We start from the raw sequence: 15,410 nt of genomic DNA, 5'->3' as shown, positions 1-15,410 counted from the left end.
GAATTGATATATAGCTGTTGATCTTCATGACAGTAAACTCCATTTTAAGATGCCAACAATAAAAACACGATGCTGAAAACACTTTAACCACTTGACACAGAACGTAGATATAGTAGGAATAAAATGGGAAAGAACTTGGTCTTTGTAGACTTGTGTGTCGATTGGATAGTGTCAGTTTATGCAAAATTAACATTGTGCTAAATTAGATATGAATGTGTTGTGTGGGCTGGATAATTCCACAGAAATATGCTCCTGTTTGGTCTTAATTATATTTGTGTATGAATAGCACAGAGATCCATTGTTACTTAGTGTAGTAGTCTATGGTTGGAGCCTGTGGGCCTGATTTGGAACTAGTATACATTTCACAGCTTAATTCAAGACTCTTGTACTATGGCAGTTCACAGGGCAAGGAACTATCTTAATCTTTTAATGTTTTATATTTTGGTGGGGCATGTAATGGTATTTTCCAAAGGGATAGTTAATGCAATGTTCCATTTGCATGTGCACAAAAAAAGCCTCTGCACTTTCATGTTATGACATTCTTAACATCAGACTCTAAATCTGCTTATCCTGTCAAGCAAGGAGGAATTCTAGCTGCTTCTTGAAAATGCTACAGTCCAATACTTCACTCTAATGTGAATTAAAGGAAGGACTGCCAGCCTACACAGAACTCTCTGCAAGAACGGAATGCTCAATCAATAGAAGGCTTGCAACCACTACCAGGGCATTTTCTTGTGCAAAATAAAATTAAAATATCTTCCAAAGTATACTAAGGAAGATGTATCTATACATATATCTTCCAAACAAGAAAATGTCAGCATCATCAGCTAGTAAGAGTTATGCTGCCTAAGGATTAATGTAAACTCAGAAATGACTGGATATTTGGACAGCATGCATGGATAATATTTATAGTAGATCATTTATTTGAATCTATAAAGGACCTTCTAGTTGTGAGCTACTGTAATTCTAAACATTTACTGAAATTTTCCTTTAAAGATCAGGAAAAAAATCCCCCTAGAAAATAATCAACGTAGTGATAACATGGAGAGGACTATTTAAAAGAGACAGCCAGTGTGTCTGCTCTCCTGCTTTATCACTAATATTGCAGGAAGTTTTACATTATGGTATCCCAGGCTTCAAATTAAATGTCAAATTCAATTTGCCACTGAAAACATGAAGTGTGTGACTGCCCTTAGAGGGGTAACCTGACAGCACAATTTCATAATTGGTGTCTGCCCTAATACTGAGTTAAAATACAGGAAGAGATGTTATTTGACTGCAGTCATGTCTTACTCTTTAAAAATAAACAATCCACCCCCAGACAGGCTAAAATGCATTGTTGAAACTTGAGCCGTTAGTAAAGTTCACTGGCTTTATTTAAAACCTTTGGAAAAATAATGTTAAATACAGTGTGATAACAGATACAAACCTCCCTGATGGGATCATGCCACCAGTTACATCTTTATGTCTCTGACATTTAGCTCATAATAAAATGAGTTTTGTGAAAGAAAATGAAGAGGTGATTATTCCATTTAGAGTACTTTTTTTTTTTTCTTTCTATTCAGACAAGCTTGTGTTTTAATAATGAGATTTCTAATCCACTGTAATACCCCACCATTATATCTTAGCAAACTATCTGCCATGTAAGTGATAGTAATGTGGTACATTTAAATATAAAAATGTATCCTTAAGAATCTAGACAATTTTCATATTGGTTGTGATCAGAAGCTTAAAAAACATATGCAATTAAATATGCTCCTAAAAAACCACAGATACATCTCTGTAGCACCAGTCAATTTGCTGTATCATTAATATTTTTCAGTATGGCAGCTTAAAAATGTATTACAACAGAAATATATTGCAAGTGGAAAATAGCTAAGAACAAAATTATTAACATTTAAACCACCATAACTGTTTCAGAGTAACAATTAAGTTTTTTAAATATCTTCTCCAAACTAATTTTGTTTTTACAGATGCATTTTCAAATTCTGCAAAAATGACATCTTTATCTTCACAACTAAATTCCAAAGATGATGACTTTTTACTGTATGTTTAATAAATCCTTCACTATCCTGAGATGTGACAGACATTAATTGTAATAATAAGACTATCTCTAACCATTTAAATAAAAAAGTAATATTTTTATTCCTTTTTTCTTATTCATCCGAGTAGTTTGAGTAGGTATACACTTTTAAGAAACACTCCATTACTTTTTTCCAGAAGTGGATAAAGTGACTTCATAGAATCACAGAATCATAGAATTGTTAGGGTTGGAAGGGACCTTAAAGATCATCCCTCTGCCATGGGCAGGGATACCTCCCACTAGATCAGGCTGCCCAAGGCCCCATCCAACCTGGTCTTGAACACCTCCAGGGATGGGGCAGCCACAACTTCCCTGGACAGCCTGTGCCAGTGCCTCACCACTCTCATGGTGAAGAAATTCTTCCTAATGTCCAGTCTAAATCTGCACCTCTCCAGTTTGTACCCATTCTCCCTTGTCCTATCACCAGAAGCCTTTATGAATAGCCTCTCCAGCTTTCCTGTGGGCCACCTTCAAGTACTGGAAGGTCACTATAACATCTCCTCTGAGCCTTTCCTTTTCCAGGCTGAACAAACCCAAGTCTCTCAGCTTGTCCTCAAAGGGAAGGTGCTTCAGCGCTCTGATCATCTTTGTAGCCCTCCTCTGGACTCGTTCCAACAGTTCCACATCCTTCTTACATTGAGGATTCCAGAACTGGACACAGTATTCCAGATGAGTCTCACAAGAGAGGAATAGAGGGACAGAATCACTTCCCTCGACCTGCTGGCCACGCTTCTTTTGATGCAGCGCAGGACACAGTTGTCCTTCTGGGCTGCGAGCACACATTGCTGGCTCATGTCGAAACTTGTGCCTCTTAAGTTTAGGAAACATTTATCCTATCTTGAATTGAAGATGCCATCTTTTTAACCAGTTTAATTTTTGTGGAGAAACCTCTCATTGTACAGCAATCAAACATTTGTGCTAATGCGAAATCTTTGTAAAATGATGGTAGATGTACTCTTATCTTTGGGTCTGTACACACAGATCACCTCATCGTGGAGGTGTGTTTTAATATTTCAGAAATAATAGTAAAAAATTTGCAGAAAGACACCTCATATTTGAAAAATAGAGTAGTGTCTTGCTTAGAACAGGTTGCCTAGGGAAGTGATTGAGTCATCATCTCTGGGGGTCTTTGAAAGATGTGTAGGTGTGGCGCTTAGGGACATGCTTTAGTGGTGGACTTGACGGTGTTAGGTTTATGGTTGGACTCCATGATCTTAAAGGTCTTTTGCAATTCGAGTGATTCTGTGATTCGATGATTAGAAGGACCTTTTTAGCAAAAATGTATTAATTTGATCTTATGTTAAAACAAAATAAGTGGCTAAAATTTTTAAATAAACCTAAGGCCTGAACTAACAAGAAATCTGCCGCAGGGACTAACATAGATATTGCCCTAGACCTCATAAATGAGACATCAAAACATGTTTTCTGTGTAGTACTGTCATTTTTCTAATTTGTGGATTGACATTGTGACAGACTTGTAGCCTATACGCACTGACAGGTTATTCACATATAATCTTTTTACACACAAACTTCTATTTGTCATCTCTATATATGATATAGCCTCCCTTAATGCATGTAGCCTACATTCTTTTTGTACGAACATCCTTCTGATAGGCTGACAGCATCAGGAAAGACCTATATGCAGAAGGTGAGCAGAGTATTGAAGTGGCTTACTTTCACTCAACATGGTTTTGGGAGCCTGCCCTGCATCTGCTTTATAAAGTGAATAGGATCTCATGTCTCAGGTGTAGATATTGATCATTTTCAAGCCTAGTGTTCAACACCCTGGTGCACAACACACCCAGTTATGCCAAAACTGATTTGTCTGGAAGTGAGTACAAACATGAGTTGTATTTAAATTCACGGAGAGACTGGGGTCACTACTTCAGTGGTAACAATATGCATACAGTCTGCAGGGTTTTATATTCTTGTAGAAAGCCAAGTGATGATGCTGATTTGTGTTATTAAAATGTATAGTACCATTGGTCTGGTAGTTGCATTATGTGGAAGGCTTACGCTATGCTTATTTAGCGGCTGATAGAATCCCAGAAGCAAGTGGCAGTCAAGGATATTTATTTAACTGCATTTGTCTTCCCTGTTGGCACTAGCTGGCTGCTGCAGAAGGGAGGCCAAGATGAGCTGCCTGTCTTATATGTTAGAGGTAGATCTTCTGAGTACAGCTGAGGCACAAAACAATAGCAGTGTCATGCTGGTCTGTCATTGTCTTTAATCCTCCTGCTTGGCAGAGAAAAGTCAAATTCCAGGTGTGATTACTCTGGCACATTTTACAATCTCCCAGAGGAATTTGGAAATAAATAAGTGAGAAGAGTAGCATAAGAATATACCTTTCCCCATGCAATTTTAGGTTACAAATAAATCAAGTCTAATACAAGTCGTGTACATGGAAGGCAGATCACTAAAATAACCCACAATTGTATAGCTCTTCCTCCCTGAACTTCTCAAGTTCTCTGAGAGCATCTGTAGGACTTAATAAGGCCCTTGAATATATTTATTGAATAATTAAAACAAAATACCGAGGAATATCCCTCATGAAGGAAGGATGATTTTGTTGTAAGACCACTGGCATAGGAGTTAAATGACCAGTTCAGTTTTTCAGGTCTTGTGGAAACTTTCACACAGGCTTGAACAAACAAGTGAAGACAGCTGTCATTCAGTTTTAGCCATCTGAAAGTTAATTGAATAATTTAGGGTAGCTGTCAAGACCTCTGCTGCAATCAGGTATCCATCACAGGTAGTAAAAATAGTAAAGTTGTTCATCTTAGTCCAAAATAGCTGCTGAAAATTATTTGAATGAATTTTCCTCCAGGTTATGTATCTATTTCTCTTAATTTACTAAAAAGAGAATCTATATACCTAGTTTCCAATGTGTCAAATTATATGTAATTTTCCTCTTTATTCTTTATTTCCTACTACTTACATGTGATTAATATTGACACATATACAAAAGAATTGAGGAGAGTGTTATAAGGGCTTGTGGGACTTTAAGAAATAACTGTTCATAAATTTCATATAAGGAAGCAGAGAGATTAACTGTTGTAGTTGTGAGCTGATCTATGTAACTCCCAGGCCAGGTCCTGAGAAACTGCAAAATCATACTGATGAGGTTGATCTGCAGAGCTGCTCATTCACATGCCTAAACAAGAGCAACCCTGTCCCCAGCAGCTGCTTATTCTCTGAAAAGTGAGGTGAATTTACAAAGTTACAGCCTGTTTGACAAACGGATGGAGGGGAAAAAAAAAAAAACCAGCAGAATCAATTCCACTGCTTTCTTTCTCAGAAGACCTTATCCAATAGGTATTTATTTATTCGCCACAGTCCATGCCTTATAATGGGAGCAGCATGTTGGAGCTGACTCAGTGCCTGGGCACAAGACTCTGTGGTTGTGCCCCTTCTAAGTACCAAGTACATAAAGGTATATCCTGAGTCACTTGATTTGCCTGATCAGTAATCTTTTTTTTTCATGCTGTATTCGGGTAGATGTAGCCAAACAGCAGCACCTCACTATTGCTAGTGTAGAGAAGCTAAAGAGAACAATTTTTGCCATCGCCTCCCTCCCCAGAGCACACTGATGACATTAGGTCTGATTTGCAGCAAGAAAGAACCCCAAAGAGGATCTGGGTCCTCTAGTAATTAACATTGAATGATCTCTGAAATGTCAGCACTAAACCAGCTTTCTTTATGAAATTATTTTATTAATCTCCACTAGATTTATTAATGGTTCATTTGGTAAAAATATAATATTAAACACAATGAAAATGCAGTCAATTAGCTGAAATATTATAATTTCCTTGCTTTCATCACAAGCTTGATATGCATGTGTTAGAAAGGAAGATATTCTGTTTCACATTCAAAACCTTTTTAAAAAATATTTTTGTATAAATATTTTAAAACACTATTAAATAATCAATGTTTAATACAATATTACTTTCCTATTTTATAGTTACTGTGCAGAATTTTCAAAACAGGTTTAACTTCTATGAATAATTCATGACCTCTTGGATTTATAGATATTTTGAGATTCTTGTTCAGCATTTGAAATTAGGTATTTTGTTTTCTATTTCAGAGCAGTCATTCAGATGTTCATTCATCAATACAGAAATTGTGACTGATTCACATTTCAAAAATAGCCAGTTTGCTTATTTCGTAAAGTATTATTCTATGCTTCTTCCTAGAACTTGACTGCTATCTTTGAAAGCTATATTAACATCATGAATAAAAAAACCCTTATAAAATATTAATTTACATATCAAAAGTCCTGGTTCCTTGCCAGGAGGAATCTGACAAGGAAAGGTTCCACTGCAGAATAAACTTTTAATATTGTTAGCAGTAAATTAAGTGTTCATAAAACAACTAAAAATTGTTTTATGAAACTGTTAAAACTTACATTTTATTAAATTTTCTTTGTAATAGGTTGAACTATTGTTAAACCCTGAAAATAAATGATCTTCTCTTGGGGCGATAGTCAATCCTACAAGACACCTTGCTGTTTACATTGGCTTAATATAATTTCACTTTTATTTGTCCTGTAACAAATTCCATTGTAAAAGTGTTTATGGTATGACTTTTATCAAATATTAACTTAATATATTGTTATTAAATTTAAGCCATTTTGTAAATAGTATTGTCAAAAAGATTTTGGGCTGAGCAAATTTTCTGTTTATTGAAAGCAAGCAGGCACATGAAATCAATAGAGCTTACGTACGTTCTATATAACCTGTATCTGTTATAATCCTGATCTAGTAGTTAACTTTATATGTAAATATATCATCGAGGAACTCTCAACAGGCAAAACTTTCAGCCAAGCTCTCTTCTCTGTTCATGATGAACTTAGTAATATCTGAGCCCTTGTTTTTCTAAAGCTTCTAATTCTCCATGGACTGAGTGTTACTACATCTGATACTCATGGGAGCAAGGAAGATGGGCTGAAGTACTGATTGTACCAATTCACTTCATGTCTTCCAAGCCCTGATTGAAGTAAAGTTTATGCAGGGAGGGACAGAGACTTCAGTGTTGGTTAGAAGGCTTTATTTCAGTGCTTTAAACCACGGATCTTCAGTTAGACCTCTATTTTTTCCTCTATTTTTTTTTGCTTGTATGTATACCCTTAAGCCACTCTAAGCATGAGGAAGTTTTAAGAAGGAGAATTTTCTTACAGTATTTTAAGACAATAGTTATTAGCTGTTTTTAAAAGCAATATCACTCTTTTTCTTCTTTTTTTTCTAACTAGAAGATGATCTTCTAAATGCATTTAGTGTCTTTTTTATAAACATAACGGAATTCTTCAATTACCCAAGGCTCTCTAAAACTGAGAGCCTTGAGATCCAAAAGGTCAAAGGACAACCTTTGATAGCAAAGCCAGGAGAATACCCTTATTTAAATATAGAGCAGAAATTGGACTATGTGTTTGCATTTATTAAAGATAGCATTTACGTGCTCTTGCCTGTATTAGTTCACAGAAAACACCTTTGTGATTATTCCGTGTGCCATGAGGTAGCCCCATACATATAATATCAATGTTCTTGTTAGACTGTAAGAACTGTACTCCTCAGTTCTCAGATATATGATATCTATATATCTTAACCAAGACTGGAGAAGTGGCCCTCTGAGAACCTCATGAGGTCCAACAAGGCCAAGTGTAACGTCCTGCATCTGGATCGGGGCAACCCCTATTTTCAGTACACGATGGAGGATGACGTGCTTGAGAGTAGCCCTACAGAGAAGGACTTGTGGGTACTGGTCGATGAGAAGCTCAAAAGGAGCTGGCAATGTGCACTCACAGCCCAGGCCAACTGTATCCTGGGCGTCATAAAAAGTAGTGTGGCCAGCAGGTCAAGGGGAATGATTCTGCCCCTCTATTCCTCTCTTGTGAGACCTCATCTGGAATACTGTGTCCAGTTCTGGAATCCTTAACATAAGAAGGATATGGAGCTGTTGGCACGGGTCCAGAGGAGGGCTACAGAGATGATCAGAGGGCTGGAGTACCTTCCCTACGAGGACAGGCTGAGAGACTTGGGCTTGTCCAGCCTGGAGAACAAAAGGCTCAGAGGAGATCTTATAGTGACCTTCCAGTACTTGAAGAGGGCCTACAGGAAAGCTGGAGAGAGGCTATTCATAAAGGCTTCTGGTGATAGGACAAGGGAGAATGGGTACAAACTGGAGAGGTGCAGATTTAGACTGGACATTAGGAAGAATTTCTTCACCATGAGAGTGGTGAGGCACTGGCACAGGTTGTCCAGGGAAGTTGTGGCTGCCCCATCCCTGGAGGTGTTCAAGGGGCCTTGGGCAGCCTGATCTAGTGAGACGTCCCTGCCCATGGCAGGGGGATTGGATCTAGATGAGCTTTAAGGTTCCTTCCAAGCCTTACTATACAATGATGCTATGATACTATGATACTATGACACTAATGATATTATGATACTATGATACTATACCATACCACCATGCATTCCTTTTGTCTTATGGCCAGGAAAGTGTTTGCCAGCTGAAGAAACAAGAAACTTAGGAAAAAAAAAAAAAAAAAAGTAAGGATGATAGATCATTCTATTATGATAATAATCAAGATTTCTAAGTAGATTTTCAGAAAGGTATGCAGTGACACATTTTCCCCTTGCTTGTTTTGCTAAAAATTCTACTAGGATAAACCTATATATTTCTACAACAAATATCTAATGGGAAGGTCAGTGTTCAACACCATGACTTAACGCAGAGCATCTCCCTGTCATTGCACTCTGCCTTCACATTTAATATGCCTGTATAACAGAGCTGATGTTTGGTTTACATTGATAGGGTCGGGTTATGTAGGTCACAGTTAAGAACTGTCACTTAGAAGTTGTTATAGCTACTTGGCTATAGGCTCCTTCTCTGGCAGAATTTGTTGTAACTCTATCATTAAAAATGTATCCTTTTCCCTGAGAGCTTAAAATCATTGTGTTTCAAAAATGAAAAGAGAAATAAGTTCAGCTTATATCATGATGTTCTATTTCTCTTCTACTAACCACAATTTTCAATATTATATTTTATTAGTCTGATCCAATAGGTACAATACCTTATGATATTAATGATAATGATAATAATAATTACAACGACATTCTCACACTTGAGTGCTGGAAATTTTGATGTATTTTTCCCTGTTTATGCAAGAGAAAAATCACCACGTGAACATAATTTGTGTGTTGCACCATTATGAAAGCAGCTGAAGAAAAGTGAGGAAAAGAGAATGAAGAAAGTTGAGGGAGGGGGGAAGCTGTGCTCTACCCTCTTTAACAGATATGGCCATAAGGGAAAAAGTTAAATATTAATGAAAAAAAATTATTTCCCAAAGGCCTGGCCAGCAAAGAATGCTGAATGAGATAATTCACTAACCAAAGGAACACAGTGACTGAAAAGCAGATTATCACTGAAGTGAAAAACAAAGGCAGCTGACATTAATAATTAATTGAGGAGGTTTCCGGTGGAGGTTTAGATGAGCTACAGACACTATGTGTGAAGTCACTCTACTACCAGATTGTTATGTTCTCTTTCGGAGATGCTTATATTAATATGTTCACCTCATATTAAATTTGCCTTTGAGTGACTTGGAAGGAAGTACAATCCTAAAGTGGAATTTTTATTTGTGTTGAAAGCTGTACCTGCTGTGCTATATAAACAAAAGCTGACAAGTTACACCTGGAGATTTTTGCAGGAATAACTACTAGTACCTAAACAGATGTTGTCATTTTGTGCTCACACTGCATGTGTCTCTCTACATGTGTATGTCTGTATGCTTGTCCAAACATACAAGGGAAAGACTGTAAAAGTATGTTACAACTAGAGATCATCAGAGAACAGTCAAAATAGAACAGTCAGTCAGGAACCTACATTACGTTATGATTTTTTTTTTCTTCAAATGTGTTGAGCTTCACCTCTACTTGTTTACTGTGAATGATTTAACATACGGGATGGGTCGCCCGAAAGAGCAACTGTGGCAACACTAAGCTGATTATAGTTTGAATGAACTGTCTTGTCCTCAAAAGAGAGCACAAGTCTTATGGGGAGTGGTTGAGGGAACTGGAGTTGTTCAGTCTGGAGAAAAGGAGGCTGAGGAGAGACCTTATCGCTCTGTACAAATACCTGAAAGGAGGCTGTAGTGAGGCAGATGTTGGTCTCTTCTCCCACATAATTAGTGATGGGATGAGAGGAACTGGACTCAAGTTGTGCCAGGGGTGGTTCAGACTAGATACTTGAAAACATTACTTCACTAAAAGGGTTGTCATACATTGGAATAGGCTGCCTCGGCAAGTGGTTGAGTCAATATCCCTGGAGCTATTTAAGAGATGTATTGTTGTGGCACTTAGGTGCATGATGGTGTTGGGCTGACAGTTGGACTTGATTTTAGAGATCTTTTCCAAAGTTAATGACTCTATGATTCTATGATTTTGTGTTAGGGGAACAAAGCCAAATTCTCCTTTGCCTCATTGCTCTGCCCTGAGAGATCTGAAAGGCTTCCTGAACAGCTATAACTAAATAAGTGTAGGAAATGAACTTTATCTTGGCAGCTTAATGGTTTTCAAGTCTAAGACCAGAGGTATACTCATGTCTATTCATACTATCTGAAATTTCTTATATTTTGAACTGATATTTCAGTCATTTGAACACAAAATCTCAAAGATTCAGTGTGTTGATATTATTGACATTTTCAAAGCAGTAGCTAAGAACACAGTGATCAAAGATGTGGTGTGTCCAGATGTTTGTGCAAGTCATGGGCCAGACAGATGGAAAACAAAAATCTGAGTAGTGTTAGAGGGAGCTAAGTATGTAAAATCTATTTTATGTAAATAGTGGTTGTTTTAAATGCATTGGTAGGTTCTTTGCACAATGAGTTAGTTGGTAGGAACTGGAATCTATTTCAACCTAATCTGCAAGTAATAAAAATACTTGAATTTCCTAGAGCAAATTATTATTTTGTGTTGAGCTTTTCAAAATGCTTTATACCAAATATCAACATATTGCATTCAGGAAGGCAAACACATGCCAAGCTATATGCTCTGAATATGTTTGCTAAGAAAGATATGTGTAGTATCTCCTATCTGACTTTTTAGAAATTCAGAGCTTCAATACACATACAGTTTTGGGGTGATATCCATACATATATCCAAAGCACTGCAACAGAGATTTCACTATTAACACAGGTAACTACTGTAATGAGATCCCTCTGAGTATTTGTCAGGCTATCTGCCCTTGTGCCTATGGAGTTCTTTGGAACTAGACTTTTAATTGCATTAGGACTAGTTTTGTCATTTGAATTGTGTGCTTCTAATTTTCCTAACAAAGGTTTCTCTTTGTCTCACTAGGCTAAGCTTTAATGAAGAAACGCCAACGTTGCTAACAACTGCAGAAAGAGGGTCTGAAGACCTTTGCAACCAATGATGTGGTTGTCATGGAAACTGTTTCTGTTTCTGTCACTCACTGGCTGTCTTTCAGGTAAATAAAAACAAAAACCAAGAAAATTCTGCTTATTGTTTCAGGGGCCATAATTTCAAACAGAAAAAGGAAGAAGTAAAAGCATGACAGAGAAGATTAACATTGTTATTAAAACTATTTGCCTAGGTGGTGAAATTGTAAAAAATTATATTAAGAGATTTATAAGAGCTGTCCATCTGCTCTTAATCTCATAAATCTGAATAATGTTTAAAAGAGAGGACAGCTATGCATTTTATTTGAAAATATGATGGCAACTTTATTATCAAAAAAGAGGAAAATAAAAAAGAAAATTATTTATTAACACAGTTCTTTCCTAAAGACTAACAGCTGCAGAATATTTCACATTGGAAATGCATTCTAGTTTTGAAAACCATTAGGTTGCTTTGTATTTTCTTAATTCTATACATGTTTTATTGATCATTATGGGTTTTGTCTGTGTAGTAAGTATATTTCTTTTGCAAGTTTTCTCTTGACATTAGCTTAGTTTTCTTTACCTTTGCAAGTAATAAAATGAGTTAATCAATAATGATTTAGGTTTCTCACATGAGAGTTTTTATAATTTGATAGCATATCATCTCTAACTGATCTTTTTTGCCTGCCTCATTTTCTTAATAATGCAGTTTGTACTGCCTCTCAACAGTTACTAAGCTACTTTTTTCTCAAATTCTTCCAAAATTTACTAGTTTTATGTTATCACAAGATGACATCTGGCAAAAGTCAATAGAATAAAATATTTTTACTTGTTACAATACTGTGATATTTGAGACAGGAATTTAATGATGGAAAGGGCCTGTGGGTATCAGCATACATGCATTGAATGCACGCATGAAAAGTCTAATATAGTCTGTTTTTTTTCATGTATCTTCATCATCTTACATTATTTAAGTCCATTAGTTTTGGAAAGGGAATATTTTACTTTTTGGTCTTGTAGTGTCAGGCAGTTATCATTTGTAATCTGGCAATTCCAGTAGCAGTGTCTTACAACCAACATCTGCTAATGTAGTTTTATTCTTTTAAGGTTGAAAATTACATTTTTATTGTTACAGTTTCCAAGAACCTTTATGTAAAATACAGAAGCATTTCAGAAATTCAAATCTAGACTTTGTCCTCAAGAATTATCTCTTCAACCTTGCAAATTTTAAGAGTTAAAAGTCAACATCTGTCAGAAGATATTACAGAGTGTAATTAGTATACTTGAGACTGGAGCTGTTTTCACATAGATAAAATCTGCTTACTCTCAACTGCTGTTAAACAGAATACCTGTAACTAATAGATTTTGCTCCAAATAGAATTACCTTACTCTGTACAACACAATAACATGTTGCAATATGCCGTCAATTCTGTATACTAAGATAGCATATACAGGAATGAATTTCAGCGGTTTATCGCAGCCATTGTTTAGGTATTAGCAGTGACTAATTCCAGGATAGCATTAAAATACCTAACTAATTTGTAGTTTAAACTGAAAGTCAGTGTTCACAGAAGTATTTTATTTAAATAGCATAATACTCTGAAAACTCTTCCCAGTCATCCAGCACCATGTTTAAAATTCATTACTCCTCTCATCTGATAATTTACTTCTTATATTTGATGGTGTCTAACATTTCTTTTTTTACATTTAATTTTCATCTGGGATTCTTTAGGATTCTTAAAGATTTATTTCATGTTCCTGGAGTAGATTTAATCTCCTGCAAGAAATCATTTTTAACTGCAGTATTTGCTTTCACATGCTGTTGAATACAATGTGATAACATGTTTGTTTTTCTCATACACAAAGATGATTTCATAATGATTTCATTAATTATAATAATTAATTACAAAATGTATTGCTATAAGTGCTGAAATTAAACAAAGATAAAAAAATTGGGTTCAAAGTTATTTTAACTAGATTGTCACTGTAACTAATAATTTGCTGTCTCCATACCTTTTACATTTGATAACATCATTCTCCATTTCAAGATGCTTTTATATTACAGCACTCACTAGAACATTTACAACTTCATGTAGTTCCTACAGCTGATGCTATGCAAGGTAGCCTAGTAAATTAAGCTCCTGCATGCACTGTTCTTAATGACAGAGCAGTAGATATTGACGTTGCTTCAATAAGATAAAGTTTGTTCAGTTCCTGTTGTTTTGGGCTGAGTTAAAATTCAGTACTTATCCATTAAATCATCAGATAGTGGGATCACTCTTAGGAGAAGCAAGTATTTGGAATAGAGTACTACATTGCTGTATTGATTTTGCAGTGGTGAGGGAAATCATCCAAGCAGAGAATAGATGACCTCTCTAGTATTCGTCAACTCTATTCTTGTCTTAATGCTGACCCTGGTATTTTGTGTTTTGTTTATACATGAATGTATGCAAATGTGCTTAAGCTATGTGGACAATGATTTTTGGGTTGAGAAAAACATGTTTTCTGAATAAGAGACTGAGGGCTGAATTATGTCTGTTACTCATGGTTTATTATTTTAGTGTAAGCCCAAGGTAGCCTGGGACCACAGCTCACAGTTATAGACTTACATTGTCAGAAAGCTTACATTTATGAACTCTTGATAGTCTAACAGATGCAAAAAAGGTCTTAGGACTGATAATAATGCTGCTTCTTTTTTTACTGTGTACTATTAACCTTCAAGAAAAATTGGAGTTGCAGAAGAATTAAGTTGTAATTTAGACCTAGGGTCTGCCTCTCATCTGTACTGATGTTGGGAAAAATACTTTTTTTTTGGTTTTGGCTTGTGGTGGGGTTTTCTGTATGGAAAGATCTCAAGCTGTAAGGGAACAGGAACTAGTAATCTAAAATTCAGAAGAGCTTTTCATATATGATTCAGTTACAGTAATACCCAAAGTGGGTTCTGAAATGGCCAGTGTAAACTTAAATCAAGTTAGTCAGAATTTAATCTGTTAGTAACGTTTAACTTTCTTAACAGCTCACATGTATATAGATATATAGTTACAAATTATGTGTTGGGGCATTTTAACAAATGTAAATGTGATGTTTTAGTGGGAAAGCATAGAACGATACAGGATGTAGCATGAGCAATTTAGTCTCCTGGATGATTAAGTCACCTGTGTTTTCCTCATATAATCATGACCTTCTGATTTGGACTGCACTGTCCTACATACAGTGGTACAGGGGGCATGTTCCTGGGAGTTTACTGTCCTGGTTCCTAGTAATAGCTTTGCAATCTGCTTTTCTGTGTATGATAAAAGCTGTATATTTTTGGTTTGTGCTAGTATCAGCTAAGCAGTGAATCTTCTATTTTTCTAGAGTTGCTAAGGTTTTCTTACACTGATTTGTCAGAGAACCCAGAATTTAACATTGCTGAAGGGTGGTGCTTTAAAACAGCACTCTCTAGCCTTGTAATGAGACAAACAGGTACGTCTTCATGTGTTTCAGGAAGAGAAGAAATATTTCCAAAGTAAAACAAAACTATATCATATTTTTGGCTGATGGTCAATAGAAAAAGTAAGACTGTGGCTTTCATTTGCATATGTAAGACACTTGACAGAAGCCAGCTTGAGAGTAGGACTTCTGTCATTTTTTTAATAGTTATTGCTGCCTGTGACAAGATGTTTCTGAGCTTCAATATATGCTAAAGATTACATAATAGAGAGAAAGGCATTTATAGAGTTAGGATTCTGTTGTAATCCTATGTATAATCTGTATGCCCTTTTTTTCCCCTGCCAGTTTATCTACTTCCTCTATGTTATTACCTGCTGCATGTTAATTGGGTCAAAGAGAGACTAATTTTCTCTGTAAGACTTTATAATTCATGGCATCAATAAAATTATGGATGTAATGAATGTAGCAAGGTTTCACAAGATAGAAGAAGTACTTCTGAGACCC

At 36.1% G+C, this 15,410-nt stretch overlaps 1 long non-coding RNA gene across 3 annotated transcripts in view; it reads left to right on the top strand.

Annotated features, from left to right (window-relative positions):
• Positions 1 to 15,410, top strand: part of LOC128850909 (uncharacterized) — a 373,443-nt gene that overhangs the window by 268,273 nt on the left and 89,760 nt on the right. For all 3 annotated transcript variants that reach the window (XR_008448142.1, XR_008448144.1, XR_008448143.1), the window contains exon 3: positions 11,434 to 11,563. This is a non-coding gene — a long non-coding RNA (uncharacterized LOC128850909). The remainder of the gene's footprint in view (positions 1 to 11,433; positions 11,564 to 15,410) is intronic.

The sequence above is a fragment of the Cuculus canorus genome, chromosome 1 (genome assembly GCF_017976375.1).
Source record: "Cuculus canorus isolate bCucCan1 chromosome 1, bCucCan1.pri, whole genome shotgun sequence".
Lineage (NCBI taxonomy): Eukaryota > Metazoa > Chordata > Aves > Cuculiformes > Cuculidae > Cuculus > Cuculus canorus.
The sequence above is the reverse complement of the archived record's forward strand: the minus strand, read 5'-3'. Positions and strand labels throughout refer to the sequence as shown.